Source organism: Stomoxys calcitrans, chromosome 2 (genome assembly GCF_963082655.1).
Source record: "Stomoxys calcitrans chromosome 2, idStoCalc2.1, whole genome shotgun sequence".
Taxonomy (NCBI): Eukaryota; Metazoa; Arthropoda; class Insecta; order Diptera; family Muscidae; genus Stomoxys; species Stomoxys calcitrans.
The window spans coordinates 152288304-152312416 of NC_081553.1; the positions used below are offsets into that span (position 1 = coordinate 152288304).

Sequence of the window (24113 nt, forward strand, 5' to 3'; positions counted from 1 at the left end):
TTATTGGACATAGCGACTTCAACGATAAAATGAATGAAAAAATTTATAAGTCGACACGTAGTGCAGTACGGATGCGTGAATTTTGGAAAAAGGTGAAATCGTTGAGGAAATATATAATTGCAACAATTGCTTACAAAGGATTAGATAATAGACCTTATGCACATACCTTTCACTGTGAAAAAAGAATTATTTTTGGCCTTACTAGACAGTGAGGCAAATAAAAGCGTTATAGATGGAAAGTTGGCAGAGAGTATAAAAACTTTACCAAAATATCGGAAATATAAGGGTAATGTTAAAACTGCAGATGGACAGAAGCAATTGGATGGCAGGGACTGCGAATTTGAGTTTTTGGTTATTGAATCCATTAAGCAGAATATAATATGTGGTATGGACTTCTGGAGGAAATTCAAGATTTTAGAGTCATTAGATTTGGAGGTAAATGAGTTTTCTAGCGAGAAGGTGGGGCCCGAGTATATCGAGTTGATGTAAGATCAAAAAATGAAGTTGGATGCTGTGGTAGGTTCATTTCCAAATTCTTAGAAAGATGGTTTAGGCTGTACTAGTTTAGTAGAACACCATAGAGATACTGGGAATTCGAAACCGATAAAACAAAGGTATTACCCGATATCACCAGCCAGGGAAAAGATTTTGTGAGGTGAGATCGACAGAATGATTTCATTGGGAGTTATAGAGGAATGCCCCCAGTCAGCTTGGTCTTCACCCGGTGTTCTCATAGTAAAACCAGATAAGATCCGCTTTTGTGTTGATAGCAGAAAACTTAATGAGGTGACAATTAAGGACTCAAATTCGATACCAAATATAGAGAGAATATTGTCGAGATTGCCATCTGTCCAGTTTATATCCAAAGTAGATTTAAAAGATGCCTTCTTGCAGATTAAGTTAGACGAAGACTCAAAGCCAAAGACTGCTTTTACTATTTCAAACCTCCCTCTTTATCAATTTACGAGAATGCCATTCGGGTTGTGCAATGCACCCCAAAGTATGTGCCGCTTAATGGACCTTGTAATTCTCTACCACATGAAGACAAACGTCTTCGTCTATTTGGACTATTTGTTGATTGTGTCAACGACTTTTGACGACCATTTACGCCACTTGCAATTAATTTCAGAGCAACTTAAAAAGGCTGTACTCACAATTAACATTAAGAAGAGCTAAAATATTTAGGATATATTGTTGGTCACGAATCGCTTTCAGTGGATCCTGAGAAAGTTAAGTCTATTTCGGACTTTCCAGCCCCTAAATCTGTGCGGGCACTCCGACAATTTTTGGGCATGTTCGGATGGTATAGACGTTTTATAGGTGATTTCGCTACATGTACCTTTCCCTTGACTGAGCTTCTTTCCAAGAGAAACAAATTTATATGGTCTCACGATTGTGCAGTGCTTCTGTTTTGGCTCATCCGGACTTTACTAAGCCCTTTATTTTCAGTGTGATGCCAGCAATGTTGGGTGGACGCGGTTTTGGCTTAGAAGGATGATGAGGGAGTGGAGAGGCCGATAGCGTACATGTCGCAGAACTTAACAAGATACAGCGAAATTATACCACTACTGAACTTGAGTGCTTAGCTGTCGTATTAGCCATAAAGAAATTTAGGGCTTATATCGAGGGTTCTGAATTTAAAGTTGTGACTGATCAGGCGAGCCTTAAGTGGCTAATGAGGCAGACTGACTTATCTAGCAGATTGGCAAGATGGGCCTTGAAGTTGCAGACGTTTCAATTTTCTATAGAACACCGTCCTGGTAGAGAAAATGTTGGTCTATCTCGGATGTTCGAGTCCGAAATTGCAGAGGTGGATGCAATGCCGCTAATAGACCTAGATTCCGAGGAGTTTCGAAATGATGAGTATCGAAATTGGCGGAATGAATGAATGGAAGGAAATTTTATTATTATTAAATATCTTCTTTGGGAATATATGAGGATACCATTTCTTGGAGATTATTGGTACCGACGGGATTACGTCAGAATATTGTGGTGTAGCCGAGACGGTAGAATTGATTCGGCGATATTTCTATTGGCCTAAGTTGGTGGCGGATGTAAAAAGTATGTGGGAAGCTGTGATATATGCAAGACGTCAGAGGTACCAACATCGATCCTAAAACCTCGAGAGGGTCAAATGGCAGTCACCGAGAGACCGTTTCAAATGTTATATGTTGATATAATAGGACCATTTCCTAGGACTAGTAGTGGATGTACCGCCATATTAATAATCTTGGGTGATTTCTCCAAATTTACCTTTTTCAAGCCACTAAGGAAACTGGTGACTAAACCCATTTTGTCATATTTGAAGGATGAAATATTTCCTTGTTACGGTGTACCTGAGGTTCTGATATCTGATAACGGAACTCACTTTAGGAGCAGATGATTCAAGATGCTGGAAAATGGCATCAAGCATCAATATACGGCAGTACACAGTCTGCAGTCAAACGCCAGTGAACGTGTTAACCGTTCAATAAACGCGGCATTGAGGGCCTTTGTAAGAGAGGATCATCGAAAGTGGGACAAATATCTACTACGTGTCATTTGTGCTTTACGAAATCCAACCCATCAGACCACCGGACTTAGTCCGTATCAGATACTGTTTGGACAGAATATGATTACACACGGCAAAGACTTCGAGATATTGAGGAAACTTCAGTTATTGGAGGAGAATGACACAAACTTACAGAGATTGGATAAGTTTTCGGTTCTGAGGGAGTCAATTCAGAAGAAATTGAACGCGTCTTATAGAAAGAACGAAAAATTATATAATCGGAATACAAAATTGAGGTCGTTTGATACTGGAAAAATCGTTTTTCGCCGAAATTTTATTCAGAGTTCCAAGATTAATCACCGAGGACCGGGTCAGATTGACATGGTCCTCGGTTCTGCCTTTGGTAAAGGGGATTCAGCATTCAAACACAAATCTTTACTTAATTTGGATGCGATTTCATGAATATTGGAATATATTCCAAAGAGAAGCAAAACAGCTTCCAAAAATCGCATATTTGGAATATAACGTCGGTTTAGTGGAATTAATTGCTTGAAAAACCCACAAATAGCCTTTGCAATCAAGAATGGGTTATTACATTATACCATAGACTGTTTCTTTGCCTCGATGGGACTCGCTATTACAATCTATTAAGTTCATATCCTGTAATACAAAATTTACTACCACCCATAATACACACATATATCAAATTTTGAAAACAAGGAATAACGAAAAGTTAGTTCCCATAATTAACTGATGCACAAAATTTACATATTGAGCTTTGCATTGGTAAATCAATTTCAACATTTGGATTTAGAAATGGGACTCCATCCCGAAGTTATCAGGCCTGGCGACGTCGTGGAATCACAAAATGGTGAGTTAAAACCTTTGAATTAATGTAAAAGCTCAATTTCTCAATATTGTCAGACAAACATTTTAACTTAACTTTGAACTTGTAATCTCACATCAATTTTGATTCAAGGAAAAACTTGTATTTATATATCAATCTTATTTGTGACCATTGTTATTCTTTGTCCACTATTATATTAAATACACTTTTTTTATTATTATAATTTAACCCTAAATTATCTAAAATTCAGTTCACTCCTTCTTAATCTTAAAAAAATATTTATATTTTAGAACAATTCATTTTACATATCCATACGTCAAACACATTATATTGTTATATAAGGATTATTTATGTGTTATTGATTAATTATAGTTAAGTATAGTGTTTTAGAAATCGGTTCTCTTATTTGTAAAAGGTAAATGACCTAAAATAGAAGATGTATCGTGGTCTGACGGATATCATTCTCAGCAAGGTTGGGAGGGATACTGAGACAAGCTTCCGAGTTAGATCATAGGTTGCTTATGTGGTTCATGTTGTCAAAACCTTTTTCTCTCTTCTTCCTTTTCATACCTTATTCAAAAGCTACATTATTTTTTTTTACTTTTATGGGAACGTATCCAAACTTACTTTCAATGAGAAAGAATCACCCCAAGACTGAGCACGGCACGGGGGCAAGGAGGTAGCCACTCTCGAAGAGGCCAACATGCGGATCGTTACAAGCGGCTGACAAACCCATCATCAGAATGGCCGAACAAAAACCCTTTGATCTCCCCCGAGATAGGGAAGCGACTGAATATCATCACGATACGGTAGAAGACTTGGACATCTTGCATTGATTTTCCTCGCATCCCCGGGCATTGAGAACACTAGGATTTCATTGCAAATTCTTACATAAGATGAGGTGAGACGCACGAAATTCAAACTTATAATGTTAGCTCAAATTTAGTGGTACCCGGAAGAGTACACGCGGATCAGTAGATTTCAAGAATTGTCAAATAAAAGTTCACTGGAATGTCTGAACCCATTCCTAGATCGGGACAAGGGAATCGAGAATTTCACATTTTACACAAGTGGTAAGCGTTCATCGTATTTAAAAGGAAGCCTTGCGTCTAGATAATGGCCCGCTCCCACTCGATAGATGCACGATAACGCCGGCATTTCACGTGACAGGCATAGATTTCGCAGGCCCCTTTGATATTACAAGTTCAGCTCTCCGCCGTGCCTGCACATTTAGAGCCATGCTCCGAGCTCTCCGTGGCGGCATTTGAGGGCGCATTTTCTCGATTCGTTTGGAGGCGAGCCCTACCTCGGTAGTGTCTGATAATGGAAGAAATTTCGTGGGTGCCAGTCGAAACATGCTGAGAGAGTTCAAGAGTTTCATTCAGACTAGGGCGAGCGACATTGTTGAGAGGTACTGATGCTCCACATATGGGTGAGGTTTGGGAATCAGCCGTTAAATGTTTCAAGCACCATTTCAAAAAAGTTGCTGGCGCTCATTTGTTTACGTTCGAGTAATTTGCTACATTACTCCGCCATAATGTCATTTTTTGAACCATTCGATGAGGGGTCAGATAGCAAATATCTATTTTGTAAATAGGTGGTTGAAATTGAAAGCAATCCATCAACAGTTTGCTATACGATGGAAGGAGGAGTATCTGAGGCCGCTACAGAAGCGTTATAATTGGAAGACCACTTTTCCCAATAAAAAGATCGTTCATCTTGTAGTCGTAATGGACGATCTACTACCGCCTGGCGACTGGAAAGAGTGACTAAGACCCACAGCGGTTCCGATAGGAACACCAGGATTGCGGATGTAAGGATTGCATCAGGGATTTCACTCGACCGATCATGAAACTGTTACCCGTACTCGATCAAACCCAATAGAAGAAATTATCGCCACATGAGTGTGTCTGTTTCTCCTCTCATCTCTATTGCTTAAGAAAATCTCATACGTTTATTTGCTCTAAGTCTCACTCTCATTTGTTTTCTCATTTCTCGCTTACCTCAACAGTTAATTAACATCTGTCTACTTTCAGGTCAAAATGAGTACCCAAAAACAAATGCATGTTATGCCAGGAACGCCATGCCCTCAGATACTGCCCAAATTTTATACAGATGACGGTGGAAGACAGGAGAGTAGTAGTTCGACAGCACAACTATTGCCGAAAAGCCACACCTTTGATGTATGCCAGTCGACAGATTCATGTCCAAAATGTGGGTTTCGGCATCACACCATGCTGCACCTACGAAATCTTGCCTTCAAATCCAACAGCTCTACCACCACCACCAAATCGACCTCATCAAGACCACAACCCCAAAAGAAACCACCAACCACCACCTAGGCCAACGTCAGCACTCAGCCGCAGCTGTTCAACAACAGCGACAACCCAAAAAGCATTATAAGTCTTTGGCCGCCTACAACCCAAGCCAAGACCCCAGCACAAGCCAAAGACAAGACTTCACCAAACGCCAAAGTCACAGACAGCTAAAAAAGGACGCTCAGCACCCCCTCAACCTAATTACTTGATTTTATCAGAGACTATCAAATGCTTGGCGACCGTACTTTGTTGCGTAACCGCAAGGCCGGCGCCACGGACAAATTTGAATTGTCCCTTAAAATTAAAAATATATCGTAGAATAAGTTATATGAATTGGAAATTGAAGTATATTGTAAATTACTATGAATTGTTTGGCGTATAAGAGATCTCCTTTTTTGCCATCCGTACTAATCTGGAATAGCTTGTAAGACTATTGTGAATTGTTATTTATAAGCCTTTTAGCACCACAGCACCCTTGCCTTTTTTCTAATGTATAAAAATGCACTTCTTTTACAACCGCAGCAAGGTGAGTACACATCTCTTTTCGTATATAACTAAATCCCTAACCCTTGTATCCTTTAACCCGAATACTTATCGTCTCTTTTATTTTCTCATTTCTCGTTGGTGTTACCTCTACTTTGCTTTACTTATTATTCCTCTATGCATGGGGGATAATAAATGAAATCCCCGCTAATATACAGTCCACTTAATTCACAGAGGGAATTCCGCTAGTGAAGTTACTTTAAACACCACACATCAAGCAACCACTCAATCCCCACTCCACGTCTAACTGAAACCCCCCAATCTTGTTCAACGCATTTAAAATTTTTTGTTAATATTGTATGTCAATTCACAGCTGTACAAAGAAAGAAGTGGGACCAACTGAAAATGATTCTACTCGCCTTAAGCTTTCTTTGTATGTCAAATTTTCCAAAATTCGGCTATAATTCTCTTATATTGGGTTGCCCAAAAAGTAATTGGGCAATTGGGCGTTGACAAACTTTTTCAACGGCTTGTGACTCTGTAATTGCATTCTTTCTTCTGTCAGTTATCAGCTGTTACTTTTAGCTTGCTTTAGAAAAAAAGTGCGCGAAATTTTGTTTACATTTGTTTGTTTGGCGTCAATTTTAATATGGGTACCACATGTATTGAAAGAAATTCATTTAACAAACCGAATCAACGCTTGTGATATGCACCTTAAACGCAATGAATTCGATCCGTTTTTAAAACGAATCATAACTGGAGATGAAAAATGGATTGTTTACAACAACGTTAGTCGAAAGCGATCATGGTCCAAGCATGGTTAACCAGCTCAAACCACTTCAAAGGCTGATATCCACCAAAAGGTTATGTTGTCTGTGTGGTGGGATTGGAAGGGTGTGGTATATTTTGAGCTGCTTCCAAGGAACCAAACGATTAATTCGGATGTTACTGTCAACAATTGGACAAATTGAATACAGTCATCAAAGAGAAGCGACCAGAATTGGTCAATCGTAAAGGTGTCATATTCCACCAGGACAACGCTAGACCGCACACATCTTTGGTCACTCGCCAAAAACTGAGTGAGCTTGGCTGGGAACTTTTGATGCATCCACCATATAGCTCTGACCTTGCACCATCAGACTACCATTTATTTCGACCTTTGCAGAACTCCTTAAATGGTAAAACTTTCGGCAATGATGAGGCTATAAAATCGCACTGGGTTCAGTTTTTTGCAGATAAAGGCCAGAAGTTCTATGAGTGTGGAATACTAAATTTGCCAGGAAGAGGTTATCGAACAAAATGGCAATTATATATTGTAAAGGGTTACATGAGACTGTTCAGCTTGTAGATTGATGCGAGGAGTTATTATGTTTTTATTGGAGGCAGAACAGACGTAAATCGTCAAATTCGCCTACCGATTTAATTATAATTCCAAAGAGTCCCAGACAGACGTCTAGCGTCAAATCGGGACTACTTCAATTTTATTATATTTTAAAGAAAATATTATTTTATTTAAAGGTACTGCCTTTCTAAATAAGACGCAGAGGCTTAGATTTCTTTTCGGTCTTTATTGCTTGATAGCTAAAACCAGAATGACAAAATTCTTCTTGTGGATCTCTATTTTAAACATTTTCAGATCATATTTGCATTAACGGGAGTCAAAGAGAAGATTACAATAATGAAAAATGAAACTAGACTTAGTTGTTGTATTCAAAGCCTGGTGATAAAATAAACACATATTCCTGTTGTTGCTACAGTTACATGTAAATAAATGAGTGGGTGAAACATTACAAAGAGATATTGACCAAAAGTAGAGACACATTGAGTGACAAAAGGCATTGAGTGATAACATAAAAACAAAACAGTGATGTTAATTTATATAAGTACGGCAATTATTCTAAAGTCTATATATTGAGTGTACTAATAATTAAATAATTGTATAAACGTTCTCGCTACAGCCTCCCCCTCTGCCACAGAAGACGTCTCGACGATGTGGCAGCGTTCAATTCTTTGTAGATCTCGGTCGTAGGACTCTTCCATTGATGATATTTTTATCTGATGTATCTCTATCTTCTGCTGTTTTTGCGTCTGAATAGTTCTGTTGCTTATCTTTTGAGAGATTTCTACTAGTTGTGCTACTTATATTTTGTGACGTGGTTGCGTTTATAGCTTTGGGACGACCTCTTTTTCTTATCGGGTAAATGGGCGTATCTTCATGTCCCGTATATGCGGTGAGCTGTGAAGTATGGTACGTACCCATCGGAGTATCTGGACTTTCTACTAGCGATATGGTGTAACATGATGAACCTTTTTTACTTGTAACTATGTATGGTCCATCTCTTTTGGGTACAAATTTCGAAGTCATGTTTTTCGCAGCGCTACTCAAGATATGTGTGTCTATCAGCACCTTATCGCCAATTTTAAAATCGATGTTCTGCCTTCTCTTAGAATCCACATAGTTTTTGTTTCTATCTTGACCTTTTTCTACCGATTCATTTGCCTTTTTTAAAACATCTGCCATTTTCAGAAGATGAGGTGTTATTTGTGGTATGAAATTTTCTGATAGAATTATGGCTTTCAGGTCCAAGTGTGCTTCTAAAGGGCTTCTAAGTTCTCGTCCAAATGTTAGGTAGGCTGATGAATATCCGGTACTTTCGCATTTCACTGTGTTCATCGCAAATCGTATCATGGGAAGTTTCGTGTCCCAGACGGTGTGATCTTTTCCAACACAAATTGCAAGTTGTGTTTTTAAATCTCTATTTTTCCGCTCAACAGGATTGGCTTCAGGGTGATATATTGGTGTAAAGGTTTGTTTAATATTTAGACAATAGGTTAGCTTCTGCATGATAGCCGATATGAACTGGGACCCATTGTCTGTATGAATGCGTCGGGGCACACCATATCGCAGCACGATATCATGTAACAATATCTTCGAACAATTTTCTGCTGTAGCATCTTTTAACGGGAATAGCTCGACCCAACGACTGCAAATATCTTCTACTACCAAAATCCATTGGTTTCCCTTTTGCGTTCGTGGAAGCGGGCCTACTAAATCCATAGCAATCACTTCGAAGCGTTGGTTACTTGAGACGGTTTGCATGAGGCCTGCTGGTTTCAAATTGGTCGATTTATAGCGTTGACAATCTAGACATGATTTCACATATTTCGTGATATCGGCGCGCATACCGGACCAGTAATAATGCTGTGCAATTCTTTGGATGGTTCGGTCAATTCCATAGTGACCTGCCAGCTCATTGTCATGAAATCTTTCTAATATTTTTGCCCGCATTGACTTTGGAACCACTAATTGCCCTTGTTCGGAGTCCTGGTCTGAACAGTACCTGTATAATACTCCTTCTACTAAAAGATATCCTCTATTAGTATACAACAATATGTTGTCATCATCCCTTTCAAAGGAGTCGATAATTTTTTTAATATCAACATCTTCCAACTGTGCTGATCGAACTTCGGCAGCTCCCTGTCTTGGGAAATCGATAGAAATAGAGAAACACTCGCATTTAATATCTGTGTGATTTTCATTTTTGCAAGGGGGACGGGATAAGGTATCGGCAATAACGTTTTGTTTACCAGGGGTATAGCCAAATACTATGTTATAAGACTGCAGCTTTAAGGCCCATCTTGCCAATCGACCAGTTGGTGATTTCAGTGAAAAAAGCCATCGCAAAGGTTGGTGGTCTGTTAAAACAGAAATGGTCGATCCCTCAATATAGCCTCGAAATTTCTCTACCGCCCAGACGACTGCCAAAGCCTCTCTCTCTGTTGTAGAATAGTTTCGTTCTGCCGGAAGCAATAGACGACTCGCATATTCTATAGGGTGCTCGTTTTCCTTCTCCCCCTGCATCAAAACTGCTCCGAGCGCATAATCACTGGCATCGGTTTTTAGATTAAAGGGCTTGCTTTCGTCGATTTGTTGTAGAATTGGTGGAGATGTCAACATTATTTTAAGTTTGTTGAAAGCTTTTTCCTGTTCATCAGTCCAGACAAATTTAATGCCCTTTTTGGTTAATAGAGATAGTGGCTTCGATATTTCTGCAAACTCAGGAATAAAACGTCTAAACCATGAGCAAGTTTGCAGAAACGAAATTACTTGCTTCAAATTTCTTGGATGTGGTCTTTGTAAAATCGCACTAGTTTTATCTGGATCGGGTCTCAGACCTTCTATTGTCAAAATATGGCCGAGATATTTGACTTCAGGTCGGCAAAAATGACACTTATCTCGGTTCATTTGCAGTTTTAGACATTTCAGTTTATCGAATACCATTTGCAAGTCTTTCAAGTGCTCAGGAAAAGATCTTGAACATATAATAAGGTCATCTAAATATGCCAATATTATAACCTGCGGAAGGCTATTTCTTAATCTGTCTATTAATCTCTGGAAGGTCGCTGGAGCATTTTTAAGACCAAATGGCATCCTATTAAATAAGAAAATGCCAAATGGTGTTGTAAAGGCTGTTTTTATTTTATCTCTGTCTGCCATTTTGATTTGCCAGTACCCAGATTTCAAATCAATTGTAGACATAAAAGATGTGGCTTTCGCGGCGTGCAGCAGGTCATCCATACGAGGTAAAGGGTATTTGTCGGTAATTGTTATTGCGTTCAGTTTTCTATAGTCTACGCATATACGGACGTCTCCTGTTTTCTTAGGTATGATAACGACTGGAAACGACCAGGGGGATTCCCCTTCATAAATTACTCCTTTCTTAAGCATACCATCAATTTCTTTTTTTAGTTTTTCTCTCATTGCTGGAGACAATCTATAAGGAGGACATGATATTGGTGGATGAGCCTCAGTGTTTATATAATGTTCAATGCCTGGTACTGTTTCCGATTTATCTTCAAAAATGTCTTTTGCACTGGCCAATAGCTTCTCCAATTCTCTCCTTTCAGGGCATTTTAAATGTATGCCTTCCTCATTTCTTAACGAAAAATCAATGGAATTGAGTAATATTGGCTCAGTTTCAGAGCTCTTTTTCCTTTTCATAGGTGGAAATAAACCTGAGTCAACCTGAGGAAGAAAATCTGATGGTACACTATCCTTAAATATTTTATTAATTCCCCTCGGGGAATAATAACTCGATATTGGGCATACATTGTCTTTAGGCAGAGTTTTACAGCTTGAATCTTCAAACCAAGACAAATATTCATTGATAGAGTCATGTTCTCGAATGTTTGCTTGTGTAAGAGGTATGGACCGCGCTAAATCTGGTTGATTCATTTTAAACTCAAATATTTTGGTTGGTTCGTCCTTAAAGAACCAGCGTCTGTCTGCCAAATCCAAAACAATATTCGCTTGCTCCAAAAAATCTATGCCGATGAGTGTACGATTTCCCATAGCTTTTGGCAAACATATAAATCGAATTTTCCTTAGGCGCTTTCCTATTATTATATTTACTATTGTTGAATATACAATTTCTTCATGAGGAATGCCATCTGCTAGTACTATTTCGGCTGAAACTCGTTGAAATCCTACTTGCTTCTCCTTGAGTTTTTGATAAAGTTTGTATCCTGCAACACTCGTTCGCGCCGCAGTATCCAAGTACGCTTCACCTTCCATGCCATTTATATTTACTCCAACTGTAGGAACATTTCTACCCACGATGGTGGTGTGTAGCGAATTGAAATCTAGTTTTTCTGGGCTATTGTTAGGATTTTTACTATTGCAATTGGGACAATTGGCTCTAAAGTAGCCTGCTGCACCACATCCATAACAGCTGATAGTATTCTCCTGCACTTTACTAGTTCCCCTGCGATCTGATTCGATCTTTTTATAGCATGTATCGATGGTATGATTTTTTTTCCTACAGAAAGAACAACGCATATTCATTTTCTCTGGGGTCTCTTGTCGAGGCCTTGACATTTTATTTTCATCCAAAAACATTTCGATATCTCTGGCTTTTTGAAGTAAGTCTTGGAAATTCCTAACGTTGTCTCTCGAAAGTTTCTCTCTTATCGAAAGATTTAATTGAAAAAAAATCATATTTAACATTGTGTTTTCTGTAAGCTTTTCCGACAACTGGGCAAACAGACGTCGCTTACGGCAAATAAAAACATCGGTTGACTCGTAAACTTTTTGTTTATCTTGGGTAATTTCTGCGAAAATTCGCCAATCGGGCTTAGGAGGTGAAAACGCTTTTCGTAGGAGGTCAATAGCCATTTCAAAGTTTTTGGCTTCGTATTGGACTCCTTGCCACCATGTGGATGCATATCCCTCCAGCAATAAAGGAAAACTAGTTAAAGCCAAAGTGTCTGACACATTCTCTGCTTCTTTGTAGACAAGAATCGTGGCTATAAAATCTTCTACTTTGGTAGTATTACGTCCTCCATTAAAACGTGCACTACAATTCACAAAAGTTGTCTTAGATTCGGGCTTGGTGTTCATATTACTCATAATTTGATGAAACTGATCTTGCGTGAAAGTAAAATTAAAGGAGCTTGACAAATTGCCTTGATTTCTCTCTAAATTATCAGGAAAAGCTTCGGAGTGGGTTGACATACTTGATGTTTGAGCGGACAATGTAGGTCGTGAACTACGACTGCTAGGTGTATTTGAATTTTGAGGAATTTGTGGAGGATTTACTACGTCTCTCATCGACTGGTTATTTGTAGAATTCTGATTTGACATATTTATCGAGTTATTGACAACCGCGAGATCTGAAACTTCCCCAGGGCGATTATTTCCCATATTATTATTCACAGAGGGTACATTGCTTGTGGTGGTACGTGAACCTGCCGAATTTTCAATTTCGCCTTTTGAACGATTTGGCGTACCTTTTTGACTTACAGATGCGTTACTTAAGGTCGTAGGAATATTTCTTGGGGTATTTGAATTTTCCTCATTAGATTGATTATTTCCAAGATTTTGACCCGATGACGTACTGTTAGCAGTCGTGGGCGTGTTACGAGGGCTTCGTCGAATCATATTTCAAAATATAATATGGCTTTTAAATGCCAAACGAGAAATTAACACACACAACCAATGAACTGAACGCAATGAAAAAAAGTAGCAACAACTAAATCTTCCTCAAAACAGCAACTACAAACTAAACAAATTTTGAAATTGTGGATTTTTATTGTTGGGCGCCAATGTAAAGGGTTACATGAGACTGTTCAGCTTGTAGATTGATGCGAGGAGTTATTATGTTTTTATTGGAGGCAGAACAGACGTAAATCGTCAAATTCGCCTACCGATTTAATTATAATTCCAAAGAGTCCCAGACAGACGTCTAGCGTCAAATCGGGACTACTTCAATTTTATTATATTTTAAAGAAAATATTATTTTATTTAAAGGTACTGCCTTTCTAAATAAGACGCAGAGGCTTAGATTTCTTTTCGGTCTTTATTGCTTGATAGCTAAAACCAGAATGACAAAATTCTTCTTGTGGATCTCTATTTTAAACATTTTCAGATCATATTTGCATTAACGGGAGTCAAAGAGAAGATTACAATAATGAAAAATGAAACTAGACTTAGTTGTTGTATTCAAAGCCTGGTGATAAAATAAACACATATTCCTGTTGTTGCTACAGTTACATGTAAATAAATGAGTGGGTGAAACATTACAAAGAGATATTGACCAAAAGTAGAGACACATTGAGTGACAAAAGGCATTGAGTGATAACATAAAAACAAAACAGTGATGTTAATTTATATAAGTACGGCAATTATTCTAAAGTCTATATATTGAGTGTACTAATAATTAAATAATTGTATAAACGTTCTCGCTACAATATTTGATTAAAGTTCATTCTAAGTTTTATTAAAAATGCATTTACTTTCTTTTAAAAAATCCGCAATTACTTTTTAGAAAACCCAATATAACTTATACGTAGAGAGACTATAGAAACATTGATTATAACTCACTACTTTATGAAATTGGCACCGTTGAGTGGCAGGAACTTTAAGGCATGTCTTGCGTAGATGAACAGACTGCATTTCTTCAACGTAATGTGAGTCAGATTTTCGACAAATGTGTTCCGATGAAGACCCGAACTGTTTTTCGAATGGGAATCAGTGGTTTGATAATGATATTAAAGTATTGATACGTAAAAGAGATTGTGTGTACTCTCGATGGAAGCGTTTTAGAACACCTGGACTATTTAATGATTACAAGCGTGCGAGGATTCAGACCACTTCTTGTATAAAGACGAAGAAAATAGCTTATTTTAGTCGTAATTTCAAAAGGCAATGAACACGAAAGATACTTGGAGACATATTAAGTCAATTGGAATAGGAAGTGATAATGCATCAATTAATAGACATTTTGATTTAGATGAGATTAACAGGAGTTTCTTGAACATATCTTTTCCTGAACCAAACGTCCATTTCTACGACAGTTAGTAACGTAAACCGTAACAACACCTCACCAGACCTACGTTTTGATCTTGAGCGTTTTGAACAAAATGATATCGTTTGCGCTGTAGATTCGATTAAGTCTAATGCCATTGGTTCTGATGGTATTGATCCAAGATTATTTAAGATAATTCTACACTTTATTCTTCCGTATATGTGCCATCTTTTTAACAATATTATTTTAAGGAGTTGCTATCCACAGTCTTGGAAACTGGCAAGGATAGTGATAATACCAAAGAATAACCAGGAATTTTGACCAACAGCAATGCTTCCATACGTCTCTAAGATATTTGAGACTCTAGTCAACGGGAAAATATCAGAATATATTGTGAATAATTCGCTGCTAACAGATTTTCAATCTGGTTTCCGGCCAAAGCACAGTTGCACTACTGCACTTTTGAAAGTAGTTGAGGATGTAAGGTGTGATATTGACTGCGATAAAGTTACCTTTCTTGTTCTTTTAGATCATTCGAAAGCATTTGATTCCGTTGATCCCAATATACTTTGCCTTAAACTGAAACATTTATTTAAATTTTCTGAAAGAACAACGGATCTCATATATTCCTATCTTTCGAATAAAAGCCAATCGGTATGTGTTGATGGCCGGTGTTCTAGGTATCTTCCAGTCTCAAGAGGTGTTCCACAGGGGTCTGTATTGGGCCCACTCCTTTTTTCCTTATATAGCAATGACCTTCCTGGACAGTTGCGCAACTGTGGTATTCATATGTATGCCGACGACGTACAGCTGTATATGAGCTCCTCGTCGAGGAGACTGATCGATGGCGTACTTCGACTTAATAATGACTTGGATAGGATAAACATTTGGGCAAACGCCAACGGACTACTTTTAACTCCAACAAAGTCAAAGTGCTATGTAATTGGTAGGAATCGGGTGACAATGCCGCCCAATCTTGATGTGACAATTGCTGGAGCCCCAATTGAGATTGTTTCATCTGCAAGAAACCTTGGTTTGGAGTTTGATGATAGACTTTCATGGAAGAATCATGTCAGTATGACAATGGGCAGGTCCTACGCCGTTTTACGAGACTTATAAATGAGTCGACAGTATACCCCTTTGTCAATAAGAATGCTTTTAGCTAGGACATTTATTCTGACGAAACTATTATACTCTTACGAGGTTTTTTACGGTTGTGATGCAACTCATAGGAATAAATTGCACGTGGCCTTTAACGATGTCGTTAAATACATTTTTGGTTTGCGCAGAAGAGATCGGGTATCTGACTTTGCCAGACAAGTATATGATACGCTCGTTGCAAATGATCCACAAGATAATTTATACCAATGAACCGTCATATCTGGCTTCTGTATTGCGTTTTGCCTACTCTATAAGAGGTAAAGAAGTAATACAAATACGTCATCATTATGGTGTGTCTGAACAACAGTTCTTTGTTAATGCTATACGTCTCTGGTATAATCTTCCCAATAGTATTCAAATTATAAGTAATGAACGATAGTTCAAATCTTTGATTTATAATCATTTTAATTAATTATTTGTTTTTGTTTTTTTTATAACTATTTATTAATTTATTTTATCAGTTACTTTGAATAAATTGTTAAATTTTCTTTTGTTTTAACCTTTTTTTTACTTAAATATTGTATCAGTAACTTTGCTTAAATTGTTAAATATTTTGTACCAATTATTGTTCTATTTAAATGAAAACTTGTTGAACTCATTGTATTTATCAATTAACTAACCCATGCTTAATATAAGACACTGTCTTTTGAATGGGTTTTATCATAATAAAATACAAATAAAAAAAAAAAAAAATACAATACAATTTAATTAAAACAATACTGGTGTTAGTGATTTAGTCAGGTCTACGTTGTATGTTTTAGGTTAAGTGGCAAAACAAAATAAAAAGACAAAAAAATAGCAAATAGGAAGAATAGTTTTAGTTTTTGTATTTAGTAGTATAAGAATTATGAAAATAATTGTTTTTTAATGTTAAATGTCAATAGAATAATATTTGTGTAAGTTTTTTTTAATATGGGGAAGGTGGTTGCATAGGTGGGTTGTGAGGTGAGCTAAACGGTGAAAAGAGGGGTCCTTGAAGGAAATACTCCTAGGACCATGAGGACCATGGAAGGGGGGAAGGTGTGGACGCATCCATCAAGCTCCTTGTCGAAAGGATATGTCGTTTTTTGTGTATTGCGTTTGTTTATGTGTTAAACTTAAAATTTTTCATGTTCGTCCCTATGAGTTGACGTTTGGCAAGGGTTGGAACCTTCCTGAGTATCCTGAGCTAGGTAGGAATGCCAGCGTCAACGCCTTAAGGTGCACGTAACAGAATGGCGCCAAAGAGAGACACGCCGCGAACGTTTCGATCCATTTAGCGCGAAATAGCGAGGTATGGTTAACCAGCAGTAGTAATACCCAAACTGTTGAAATATTCATAGACCACAGGAAAACAAAAAATAATACGAAGATATCGCAGTTTTAACGACTATCTAGTATTGCAACCACGATTAAATTAAAATCAATGATAAAGTGTGCAATATTAGTTAAAGTTAATTAAGATTAAGGCCACCGTAGCGCAGAGGTTAGCATGTCCGCCTATGACGCTAAACGCCTGGCGAGACCATCAGAAAAAATTTTCAACGGTGGTTTTCCCCTCCTAATGCTGGCAACATTTGTGAGGTGCTATGCCATGTAAAACTTCTCTCCAAAGAGGTGTCGCACTGCGGCACGCCGTACGGACTCGGCTATAAAAAGGACTCGGCTTGAATCGGACTGCACTCATTGATATGTGAGAAGTTTGCCCCTGTTCCTTAGTGGAATGTTCATGGGCAAAATTTGCAATTTTGTAAATAAGATTAGGATATCTTCGACATATATGTACCTTAGGGTCAGTACAATACTTGTTCATGTTGTATGAAACTATATATATATTGTGGAAGACCTACTTAGATAAACATCTAAGTTCGGTCGCGAACCAAACTATGTGTGTAACATCTTGGGACAGCGTGATATTTTTTCGTGATAACGCCCTGCGAAGAAATGCCGTGAATGTGCGTCAGTGTTATACAGATTTTGACAACCGCAAGCCGACACCATATACATAAAAAGAAAAATAAAATAAAAAAATAAACAGAAATGTAATAAGAATCCATTTGGTTTACCTCGCAACCGTATACCTTGAAAAAAATGTAAAACCTAGAGTAAAATTTACCTTCTCAGAAGAAAAAAAAAGTGGGCTTTATTTCTTTAAGTGCAAACTGTTCATTCATAAACCACAATTCGTTTATTTGCCAATGAGTTACAAGAACCAGCAAACGACAACGCGAGAGGGTTTTTTGATTTGAATAGATCAAGTCCACAGGTGAAGCCGAAATATATAAAGGGAAAGAAAAAAATAGCATCAGCTAATCCTAATTTAGATGGGCTTCACGACACCGAGATGGTTGAGAACATCCAGACCGGGACTAAACCCAAACATAGATCCAGTGACCCTAGTCAGGGTCAGCAAGCTAACACATCCAGAGAACAGATAGACAAGGCGATAAGGGGGATAATGCAGGAGAATATGCAGGGAATCCACCTACAGATTCCATCTCTCGTAAACGAAAGTGTGAGCCAGGAGATGGCTAAGTTCGCAGTCGCGATGTAAAGCCTCTCCGAGGCAGTAAAGGACTTGTCAATGGCCATAGTTTAATAATGGGTCAATTGCAGAGCGTTCAAACATTTCCTAATGACGCAGGCGGAATCAATGAAGGAATTAATCATGAAGTCCACGGTCGGAATGGAAGAATGACAGGTATCGGCTGCAGCCAACATGGCACATGCAGAATTTGTCCAAATCCCCGTACTACCGACACATGGATATCCGGGATCTAACCAAATGGGTAGTAATCTGGGTATAGAGGCGGCATCTGCGACAACAACTTTGATGGTAGCTTAAAGGGCATAAGAGTCCAAGATTTCATCTTTAGAATCAGTCATATGCAAAATCAGTATCAGATCCCCTGGTCCGTAATATACGCCGATGTGTACGCCGGATTGGTCAGGGACTGGCTTTCACTTAAGGCAGCTTTTTCAGCCAGATACGACACTCCGAAAAACAGCTTCGATTTGATGAAGGAGTTAGTGGAACGGAGACAAAGAGCAGGTGAAAATATAAATGAGTTCATAGATGGCCTATACCTTTTAAGATAAAGGTTATTGGAACCCGTTGCAGAATACGATGTGTTGAAAAAAGCAAAGAACAACCTGAGAAGTGATTTAGCTCGCATAGATTTTCATATGAATATATCCTCTTTAGAGCAACTAGGAGCGATTTGCAATGAGATTGAAAGTAAATTTCGAGGCGTGACCTAAAACCACCAAACCTGGTTCCTTACGGAGGGCTCAGAAACGTGAATGAGATGATCATAGAGAGTGAACCCGAGGATGAAGGCGAACCGAACACTTTAGGTTAGGTAGAAGCTCTAAACGCCAATATAGAATATTGGAACTGCGGAAAATTCGGTCATGGATTCCGAAAGTGTTTGTCGCTGGAACGGAACATTTTCTGCAACAAGTGTGGAATACAAAATACTTATTATCCTTAATGTCTAAAACGTAAACCGGGAAACCCGAAGAAGAACATGGTATCTGCGGGGAACCATCGTTCGGGAGAGGAGCCCTCGAAAACGAGCCACTAAATTAAGAAAATCCCCATAGCCTAGCAAACTACAAATACTTAAGACATTATCTACCATTAGAGACTCGGCAAATCTACTATGAAACGACAAAAAAGAAAATATTTGAAAACCAAAGTGGCGAAATTATAAACTAATATAAAACTATTGAAGAATCAGTTACCCCATATGTGTTCGTTGTGACTACAGCATCTGGCGACCGACAACGAATTCTAGGTAGAGTGACATTGGAAACGCAATGTGACGAAAAGGTGCAAAAAAATCGTATATTGTCTATGCCCTGATCTTGAACAAAGCCTCTATTAAGGTGTAGACTTCTGGAAAGCTTTTCAGATCGCGCCAGAAATCTTCAACGTGTATGCATTAGATATAGAGCAGATTCAGGAAAAATATAGAGAACAGTATGAGGAAGACGACCGGAGAGAAATGCATGAGCTTAGTCCTGAACCAGCGCAGGCTCTAAAGAATGTGATTCAAAGATTTCCCTCATTTGAATCCAGAGGTGCCATACACACCTCGAAAAGCATACAATAAAGCTGGTAGAGGAGTCGATACCTATAAATGTTACAGTCAAAGACACATATCCCCTTCAATATATCGATGGGTCGAATAATAAGTAGTGTGGATCTAAAACATGCATTCTGGCAAATCTAATTGGACGAGGAATCACGACCATGCACTGCTTTTACTGTCCCTGGCCGACCCCTATATCAATTTAGAATAATGTCATTCGGTCTATGTAATGCGGCCCAACGCCTATGCCCTCTTATGGATAAGGTCATACCCGCTAAACTGAAATCGAACGTTTTCTTCTGCCTAGATGATCTAATAAACGCTGGGATTTCGAATCCCACATAAAAATATTGGAGGAGGTGGCGAAATGTTTATATGAGGCTTTTCGACATCCGTGTCGTATATGGTACAGATCTGTTTATTTTTAGATATATGTAGCTACTAAAAAGATAAATATTTTGTTATACAAAATTGAACAAAGATGATATAGCTGCTATGGGGCATAAAGTCTGCATTTTTCACCGGAGTTTGACGAAAGGTGTTTTACATATATATACCCGAGGTGGTGGGTATCCAAAGTTCGGCCCGGCCGAACGTGTATGCATTAGATATAGAGCAGATTCAGGAAAAATATAGAGAACAGTATGAGGAAGACGACCGGAGAGAAATGCATGAGCTTAGTCCTGAACCAGCGCAGGCTCTAAAGAATGTGATTCAAAGATTTCCCTCATTTGAATCCAGAGGTGCCATACACACCTCGAGAAGCATACAATAAAGCTGGTAGAGAAGTCGATACCTATAAATGTTACAGTCAAAGACACATATCCACTTCAATATATCGATGGGTCGAATAATAAGTAGTGTGGATCTAAAACATGCATTCTGACAAATCTAATTGGACGAGGAATCACGACCATGCACTGCTTTTACTGTCCCTGGCCGACCCCTATATCAATTTAGAATAATGTCATTCGGTCTATGTAATGCGGCCCAACGCCTATGCCCTCTTATGGATAAGGTCATACCCGCTAAACTGAAATCGAACGTTTTCTTCTGCCTAGATGATCTAATAAACGCTGGGATTTCGAATCCCACATAAAAATATTGGAGGAGGTGGCGAAATGTTTATATGAGGCTTTTCGACATCCGTGTCGTATATGGTACAGATCTGTTTATTTTTAGATATAGCTACTAAAAAGATAAATATTTTGTTATACAAAATTGAACAAAGATGATATAGCTGCTATGGGGCATAAAGTCTGCATTTTTCACCGGAGTTTGACGAAAGGTGTTTTACATATATGTATATACCCGAGGTGGTGGGTATCCAAAGTTCGCCCCGGCCGAACTTAACGCCTTTTTACTTGTTGTGTTTGGTGTGTTAATACAAAGTGTAAGTAAAAGTAATTGTGTGACATTAGACAAATTAAGAAATATTTGGTTTTGTTTTGAAATCAACATTAAATCCCAGGTATTCATGTCAAGTAGCAATGTTTCGAGGTAATACCTGTCTTGTGTTTGTGTCTGTCCCACTTGGGAATGAGATTGGTGTTGTGTGTAAAGCCCAAGAATCCTGCAAAGAAAAAAATAAGAATGTTGATTTACTTTACTTTAATTGGCTATGCCAGAATATTTCTTCCACTAGCCGAATGTAGAATAGCGTTCCAAGCGCCTCGATCTTCGGCGCTCATTCTAAAATCTCTGACACCATATTGATTAGAAAAAAATTTATTATTAACACCTAGAATTTATTATTATAACATAGAAAAGACAAGAAAAAAAGTAAAAATAAAGATTCTACAAAACAAAGTAATAAAGTGCTAAACAAATAAAAAAGAGAAAAAGGAAGATAGAAAAAGAGCAATTTAGGGTTAAAAAAAAAAAAACGTTTTTTTGTGATGTAAAAATTATTATTACCAGCTAAAAAATAATCTTGTGAGCATAGGATTTACAGAGGCTGTTAGGATCTGCGGTTGAGAGAATTCATTGACCCAGGACTTTGCAGGGGAAAACCATACTAACAGGGCTCTCTTAGTTAGGTGTATTGTGTGCAATTATAAAGCCAAGACTAGGCTAAATGGCAGATCTGGCTCGAATTTAATTAAAACTATACTGGTGTTAGTGATTTTGTCAGGTCTACGTTGTATGTTTTAGGTTAAGTGGCAAAACAAAATAATAAGACAAAAATATAAAATAAATAGCAAATAGGAAGAATAGTTTTAGTTTTTGTGTTTAGTAGTATAAGAATTATGAAAATAATTGTTTTTTAATGTTAAATGTCAATAAAGATTATTTTAATATGGGTGTCAATTCAAGAGGGGTAGTGGTTGTTAGTTTAAACGATGCGTCAAAACTATCACTATTTCCTTTCTTGAATTTCTGAATCTTTTTTCCTAGCACTTGTAACTAGTAGAAAAATGGGCAAGCAATAACACATGGGGTTGTTTTAATAGATTGCCAAATGGCCTTTATTTTGTTTGAGCTTATATACTCTTACAGTTAACAATGGGCTTAAAGATAAGTGCTTATTAATACGAAAGTTATATCGAAACAAGTAAAAGCAAACTCAAGAACTAAATGCAGTTATGCAGACGCATGCAGATTTAAATTGAGTTTATTGACTCTACATATGTGATATGCAAATGCATTTGCATAACTGCTGAGCTGCCGAAAATGGCCAATGACTCGATTTGTTCATTTATTAAAATGTTTCAATTGATGGTATAAATTTTGTTTCTATGTTCTTAACATTCTACCCCGCGTTGTTTCTTAACATTCTCCCCCGCGTTGAACAGCGTTCAACAAATGTATGTCAATCACAGGAGATATATATGGTGTATATAATGATAAATTACATTAATTAGAATTTAAAGTTTTTAGTTTACAGTTTAGTTGAAGCAATTTCAATTTTTTTCAAATGTAAAAATTAAAAATGTAAATAGTAGTCTGATGGTGCTATATGGTGGATGCATCAAAAGTTCCCAGCCAAGCTCTCTCAGTTTTTGGCGAGTGACCAAAGTTGTGTGCGGTCTATCGTTGTCCTGGTGGAATATGACACCTTTACGATTGACCAATTCTGGTCGCTTCTCTTTGATGGCTGTATTCAATTAGTCCAATTGTTGACAGTAAACATCCGAATTAATCGTTTGGTTCCTTGGAAGCAGCTAAAAAAATATATCACACCCTTCCAATCCCACCACACAGACAGCATAACCTTCTTTTGGTAGATATCAGCCTTTGAAGTGGTTTGAGCTGGTTCACCATGCTTGGACCATGATCGTTTTCGACTAACGTTGTTGTAAACTATCCATTTTTCATCTCCAGTTAGGATTCGTTTTAAAACCGGATCGAATTCATTGCGTTTAAGGTGCATATCACAAGCGTTGATTCGGTTTGTAAAATGAATTTCTTTCAATAAATGTAGTACCCAAATATCAAGCTTTTTCACCAGTCCAAAACTTTTTATGTGATAATGAACGGTTGATTTTGGTATATTTAACTTCTCTCCTATCTCACGCTCAGTTACATGACGATCAAATTTGATTAATGCTTAAAATTTGTCAACGCCGACTATATTAAAAATTAGCAATTACTTTTTGGGCAACCCAATACTTCCATTGGAACGCCGTAAGTCAAAAAACTTAAATCATGTTTTGAAAATAGGGGTGCCGATAATTGATCATATAACTTCACATCAGTCTTGGAACTTACGAAGAACATGTCAATAAGAGTCTTTGTTGTCGTTGTATAGTGTGTGGCAGTATTGGAATTAACAACATGCAACCCTATTGATTGCAAGCTCCCCGTCAAATGTGTCTCTTCAAGCACATTACTATTAAAGTCACCAGTGACTATAATATCATTATAATGACAGTTTATATCCTCAAGACTCTTCAGCATGTCATCATAATGCACTCTTTTGTTCGGACGGTATCAACCCCAACCAGAACTTATCTACGCAAACAGCAACTCCGCCACCTCTGCCATCCCGATCGGATCTTAAAAACCTATAACCATCTACGGATACCAGTCCGCAAAAATGTCAACACCGGATTTCTCAAATATAGAGCGAAACTCATCAATTTTGTTCTTAAGGCTCTGAGCATTTATATGCACAATTTTCAGTCCTGGCTTCTGTCGCGCTAGAGAATTAGCCAGTTTTTCCGTCAACGAGTTTTGGGCTTGGTGTCTTGTTCTTTTTGGAGCAGACATTTTTGATTAAGAATTTAATAATAAAAAAAATGTTCTTCAGTAATTGACGACTTTATGGGATTTATTAATTTTCCGATTTTGTAATTTTATTTGACAATCTGGCAACTCGTTTGAGGTATTGTCAATGTCTTTTTAGCTAGGTCACGAACCAATGATTTGGCAATGCCGAGTTTTTGGTTTTAATATACTGGTACTCTTCCAGGATTCACTGAATAAGGT

At 37.9% G+C, this 24113-nt stretch overlaps 1 long non-coding RNA gene across 1 annotated transcript; it reads left to right on the forward strand.

Annotated features, from left to right (window-relative positions):
* The first annotated feature begins 240 nt into the window (after nt 1-240).
* On the forward strand, nt 241-6125 carry LOC131994896 (uncharacterized). The gene is made up of 2 exons (XR_009396933.1): nt 241-3362; nt 5375-6125. It is a non-coding gene; the product is annotated as an uncharacterized LOC131994896 (long non-coding RNA).
* The last annotated feature ends 17988 nt before the right edge of the window (nt 6126-24113 follow it).